Source organism: Oryzias melastigma, unplaced genomic scaffold, assembly GCF_002922805.2.
Source record: "Oryzias melastigma strain HK-1 unplaced genomic scaffold, ASM292280v2 sc00444, whole genome shotgun sequence".
Taxonomy (NCBI): Eukaryota; Metazoa; Chordata; class Actinopteri; order Beloniformes; family Adrianichthyidae; genus Oryzias; species Oryzias melastigma.
The window spans coordinates 55,864-61,815 of record NW_023417039.1 but is presented as its reverse complement, the minus strand read 5'-3'; the positions used below and the strand labels follow the sequence as shown (position 1 = coordinate 61,815).

The window sequence follows — 5,952 nt, the reverse complement described above, 5'->3', positions numbered from 1 at the left end:
CCAGGTATGCACTCAGGTATACACTCTGGTACACAATCAGGTATACACTCAGGTACACACCCATTTACACACTCAGGTACACACGCAGGTACACACGCAGGTACACACCCAGGTATACGCTCAGGTACACACCCAGGCACACACCCAGGTATGCACTTAGGTATACACTCAGGTACACACCCATTTACACACTCAGGTACACACGCAGGTACACACGCAGGTACACACTCAGGTACACACCCAGGTACACACTCAGGTATACACCCAGGTACGTACTCAGGTACACACCCAGTTATACGCTCAGGTACGCACTCAGGTATACACCTAGGTATGCACTCAGGTATACACTCAGGTACACACCCAGGTACACACCTAGGTATGCACTCAGGTATACACTCTGGTACACACCCAGGTACACACTCTGGTACACACGCAGGTACACACGCAGGTACACACTCAGGTACACACCCAGGTACACACTCAGGTATACACCCAGGTACGTACTCAGGTACACACCCAGGTATACGCTCAGGTACGCACTCAGGTATACACCCAGGTATGCACTCAGGTATACACACCCAGGTACACACTCAGGTGTACACACTCAGGTACACACTCAGGTATACAGCCAGGTACACACTTAGGTATACACCCAGGTACACACTCAGGTATACACACCCAGGTACACACCCAGGTAAGCACTCAGGTAAGCACTCAGATATACACACTGGTTCACGCTCAGGTATACACACCCAGGTACACACTCAGGTACACACCCAGGTAAGCACTCAGATATACACTCTGGTTCACGCTCAGGTATACACACCCAGGTACACACTCTGGTACACACCCAGGTAAGCACTCAGATATACACTCTGGTTCACGCTCAGGTATACACACCCAGGTACACACTCAGGTATACACCCAGGTAAGCACTCAGATATACACTCTGGTTCACGCTCAGGTATACACACCCAGGTACACACTCAGATACACACTCAGGTACACACTCTTTTACACACTCAGGTACACACTCTTTTACACACTCAGGTACACACTCAGGTACCCAAACATACATATTGCCTTAACCCTCATGCTCTCTTATGGGTCCAGATGACCCTTACATTGATCTGTGATCCCTCTTGTGACAAAATGGACATTATTTCCTGTCTGCCACAGACACCAGAGATGATAAAAAATCATTGAAAACAAAAGTTCAGCATGCTGTCTTGAGGGTCCAGATGACCCACTCCCAGTGTAAACATACCTAGAATAGTACAAGGGTTACACTTTGGGGTAATAATTATCAACATTTGAATGAATGAATGAAATTGTTTAATTTAAGCAATCAGGTAATAATACATAAAATAACATTTTACATACCATATATCTTCCAATAGTAGCTCTGACGTTTATTCCAGAAATGTGTCAGCCGGCCCGGCCTTAATGAGAGACCAGCGTTTATCTGAGACCGTATTTATTCAATCACACACAGAATGGATGGTTAATGGGTTCAAACTCCACCATGAAATATAGACAACACTGGATGAACATTTCAAGAATATTTCCAGATTTATTAAAATGTTCAGAACAGTAAGGTAATAGTCTACCATTAGCTTTAAGAAACTGGTAATATGACAGGAACTGTTTCTCGTCAAAAATCCTATAGACGCTGATCTGCTCCAGTCTAACTCTCCCACAAAAGCGTTCATCAGTCCAACAAATTCACTAAGTATTGTGATGAAATGGAACTCGGCACAGAAAACAGCTACAGGAAAATTAACTGATTCTTTTCAGAACTTTCTCGCACTCTAAACCTTCTGACACCACATGACTTAATTCCTGATCCATCCATCCATTTACTGAGGTCACCACCAAACCCTCTTGGACATCCTGTAGTCTTCCACTTCCTGCTTTGCACTCCGAAACACAATAAACGGCTTCAATTTCGTGCCGTCTGCTTTTGCTGCCAACGTCACGGTGAAATGAGATTTTTCGTGACGGGAAGTTTTCATGGTGACACTCCTACTGCTGGTCGGTTCGACTGTTGTAGATCCAGGCATGTCCAACCAAGCAGACGTCTCATTGTTGTGATGATGTCGCCGTCTTTAATTCTATCTGCAGTTCGCTTTCTGGCAACCCAGGTGATGAAGGAGACCAGCTTGTCAATCAGCTGTTCTGGATCCTTCTGAGCCAGCGTTGTCTTCCTGCAAACCGACAGCTGATGGTGTTTCATAAATTTGTCAAGCCAACTGGCTGTGAATGTTTTTCTTTTGGAAGAGTCATCAAATCCTCTTCGCTTTTGTTCGAATCATTTCCTGGTAGACCCGTGCTCTATTCAGACATTATCATCAGGAAAAAATCATCCACATTAATCAATACCAAGTGTGATTTATGACTGATCTTCTGTAATGAAAACAATCTGGACAAAATGTATTTTTAATGAAAATATTCTGATTTTGTTTAGGAGAAACAAAGTAAAAAAATCTATTAACATCATTAATGTCTATGGTGACAGACAGGACTCCTGCACATTTTCAACCAGTAAACATTGATACAGATCAGTCAAGTCAAAAGTCAACTTCATTGTCATTGTCGATCCTTCATATGTGCTGACATACAATGAATTGAAATTCTGTTTCCTGTTCTTCCAGAAAAGACAATTTACAACATTAACCAATAAAATATAGAGAAGGCAATAAATTTAAAATTACAAATGTACAATAGATGGGGGTTCAAAGTTATAAGTAGTGCAGATTCATGTGGGGGAAGGGGCCAGGTGGAGGGTAGGTGGTTGGGTTGAAGTTCAGCATCCTGACAGCCTGATGAATAAAGCTGTTCCTGAGTCTGGTGGTGCGGGAGCGGAGGCTCCTGTACCTCCTCCCTGAGGGCAGGAGGCTGAACAGGTTGTGTGCTGGGTGGTGAACATCCCTGACAATTATCAGCGCTTTACAGGTGAGGCGGGTGGTGTATAAGTCCTGCAGGGAGGGTAGTGGTGCTCCGATGGTTTTGCTGGCTGTGTTCACTATGCGCTGCAGGGCTCTTTTGTTGTAGACCGTGCAGCTGCCGCCCCACACAGTGATGCAGCTGGAGATGATGCTCTCGATGGTTCCTCTGTAGAACATGGTCATGATGGATGGTGAAGCTCTTGACCTTTTCAGCTTCTGCAGGAAGTAGAGGCGCTGCTGGGCTTTCTTTGCCAGTGATGTGGTGTTGGTCTAAGGTCTTATTTTGAAATTCTTAATCTGGATTTTCCTTCCTGATCCCGATGCTGATTTGACTCCATGTTTTTGGTGCAGCACTTTAAGGTATTTCAGGTTCTAACTTTAGATACAAACTGGATCAAACTGTAGGACTTTAAATGACCAAATGTTCCTTTAAGACCCTCAGAGTCTTTAGTTTGTTCTTCAGTTCTGCAGGTTAGACTGAAACTAAACCATCTTTAGAGTAAAATACTCTGGATTAGTCTAAAATGATTGTAAAGCTTTTTTATTTAATATAAACCTGATGATCAGACTGAAGATAGAAGTCTGAAAGTTCATATTAACATCTACAATCACACACTGCTGTGTTTTAATAATCAACCCAGACACACACCAGTTCACAATGATGTCAGTGTTTGAAGGAGAAACCAACAGTCCACTGCAGCTTTGAATTATGGGATATCAGCAAGTGGAACCAGAAGATGAACTTACTGAAGTCATGTAACCAGATCCTGACTCCATCAGGTTCAGAGAAATCATCTGAAACGTTAATAGAATGAAAATCTGTGTAAGAATCAGCAGGTAAACAGACTAAAGCTCTAGAACTGAACCCTGAGGAACTCCATAGATCCATATCTTTATTGAAACATGGAGAAACATGGGGTGTATGTATCTGAGGATCAATAGTATCAGTACCAAAGGGAAGTATCAATACTAGCATGACGATACTATTGATATTTTCATCAGTATCTTTCTTCAACATACAGTCAGGAGCTTAAATTTAATTACAGAGTTCAAAATGTTCAGAGTCTGTCTGAAGGGTTGCCAGGTTAGTTAAAAAAAACACAATTTGAGTGAAGACTCAACCAATTTGTAGAGAAACTCCCCAATCTGGAAACACTGTGTCTGTGTCAACGTTGTAGAGCAGAGTCAGTAAATATCCACATGTTTAAACAACAGTTAAACAACAGTTGGAGTTTGTTGTTTGTTTTGATTCATTGCAGTGATGCTTTTGTTTACTTGATATTTGATGACTGCTTTTATTGTGAAATATATATATATATATATATATATATATATATATATATATATATATATGTTTACGCTGCTGTTTCATTTGTGCTTTTACATGTTGTAATAGTTACTGTTTTCTTATTGTCATTATTAACATACATGTTCTATATATCATGTATGTTCAGCACTGATTACTGTATTAACTAATAAACATTTTTATTAACCAACAGTCTGTCCACTGTTTTATTATACATTTATTAACAAAATAGTGTATTTGTCTGACATTATTCTATAACCAAACATCAATTCTCTCATTCCCAGTAATTACTGATATGAGATCAATAATTTATTTCCATTATTACCTGATATCAGATCAATACTCTCATTTCCAGTAATTATTGATTTAAGATCAATAATTTAATTCCCAGTAATTACTGATATCAGATCAATACTCTCATTTCCAATAATTACCTGATATCAGATCAATACTCTCATTTCCAGCATCATCTCCACTGGAGTCTAAAATCTTCTGATCAGAACTCTGACCCGTCCAGATCAGACCCAGAGAACAGTTTTGAACAGAACCTTCTCTGTTTTCAGGTGTGAGACTAACTCTGTGTGACCCAACTGGGAGGAGTGTCCGAGTCTACCTGGATCTAAGCCACGCCCCCTACCCTCCTGGACTGTTACCTGGCAGTATTGTGCTGCTGTCAGACTTCCAAAGGAAACTGTCCAGGTATCAGACCTCCACAGGTGTTCCATGAGGTCTTCTTGCTTTGCTGTAACCTGCACACCTGTGTGTTCCAGGTCAGGGGGCNATTTACGGATGTCACACGAACACTTTGAAAAGTTCTGTTGAAGGAAACACTTCAGATGTGCTGATTGCAATGATTTTGTTTCAAATCAAAATGGTTCTGAGGGAAAACCTCAATTCATTGTAAAAATGTTTAGTGCTGCGACATTTATTTACAGTTAGTCTTTGAATTTGGCTAAAAACAGAATAATGTTCAAATGATTGTTGTTTCATTGAAATTTAACCACATTTAACTTCAAATTGACAGTGACAGTGGAAACTACAAAGTTAACTGGACTTTTAGAAAGTTTAGGAGTTCGAAGCATCTCTCCACCCCAACCCCAGGCACAAGCCAGGGCCACCAGGAAACTGCCCACCCCACGACAGGTCCAGGGAGAGCAAAACAAGGGTCACCTACCCCTGTCCAAGATAAGGATGCCCAGTGGGGGTCCTTGAAGATTGTGTGTACATGGGCTGACCAGGCTAACAAAGTTCTAAAGTTTTCAAAAATGTGTTCCTAATTTGCAAGGTCTTTTGTGCACAAAGTATTACGATGAACAAATGTCTTAGTTTGACGGTAATCTTACCGCAGGGTTTAATACACAAAAAACATCAGTTTACCTGAACATGAAACCTCCCATCTGCACTTGTTCTTAATGTTCTCATTAGAGTAGAGACAGCGACTAAAAGATGATTTCAAACAGGAGAGGTCGATCCACCACACATCTCTCTTTGTAGAATTGTTTGTGATCTGTTGGAACACAGAAAAACCACAACCCAGCCGTGAACACAGTGCAGTTGCTGCTTTGTGGTCCCAGTTTTTCTCTGATCCATCGTCATAAACTGGTCTCCACTCTCTGTGGTGGAACATTTCCAGAACTCCAGCACAGCGGCTGGTCATTCCCACCAACCTTAAACGACCTGGAACAAAACAGAAAGTGA

General features: G+C 41.4%; 1 long non-coding RNA gene across 1 annotated transcript; it reads left to right on the top strand.

The window, feature by feature from the left end:
- The first annotated feature begins 39 nt into the window (after nucleotides 1-39).
- On the top strand, nucleotides 40-5,034 carry LOC118598401. The gene is made up of 3 exons (XR_004947502.1): nucleotides 40-52; nucleotides 4,818-4,953; nucleotides 5,025-5,034. It is a non-coding gene; the product is annotated as an uncharacterized LOC118598401 (long non-coding RNA).
- Nucleotides 5,035-5,952: the final 918 nt, after the last annotated feature.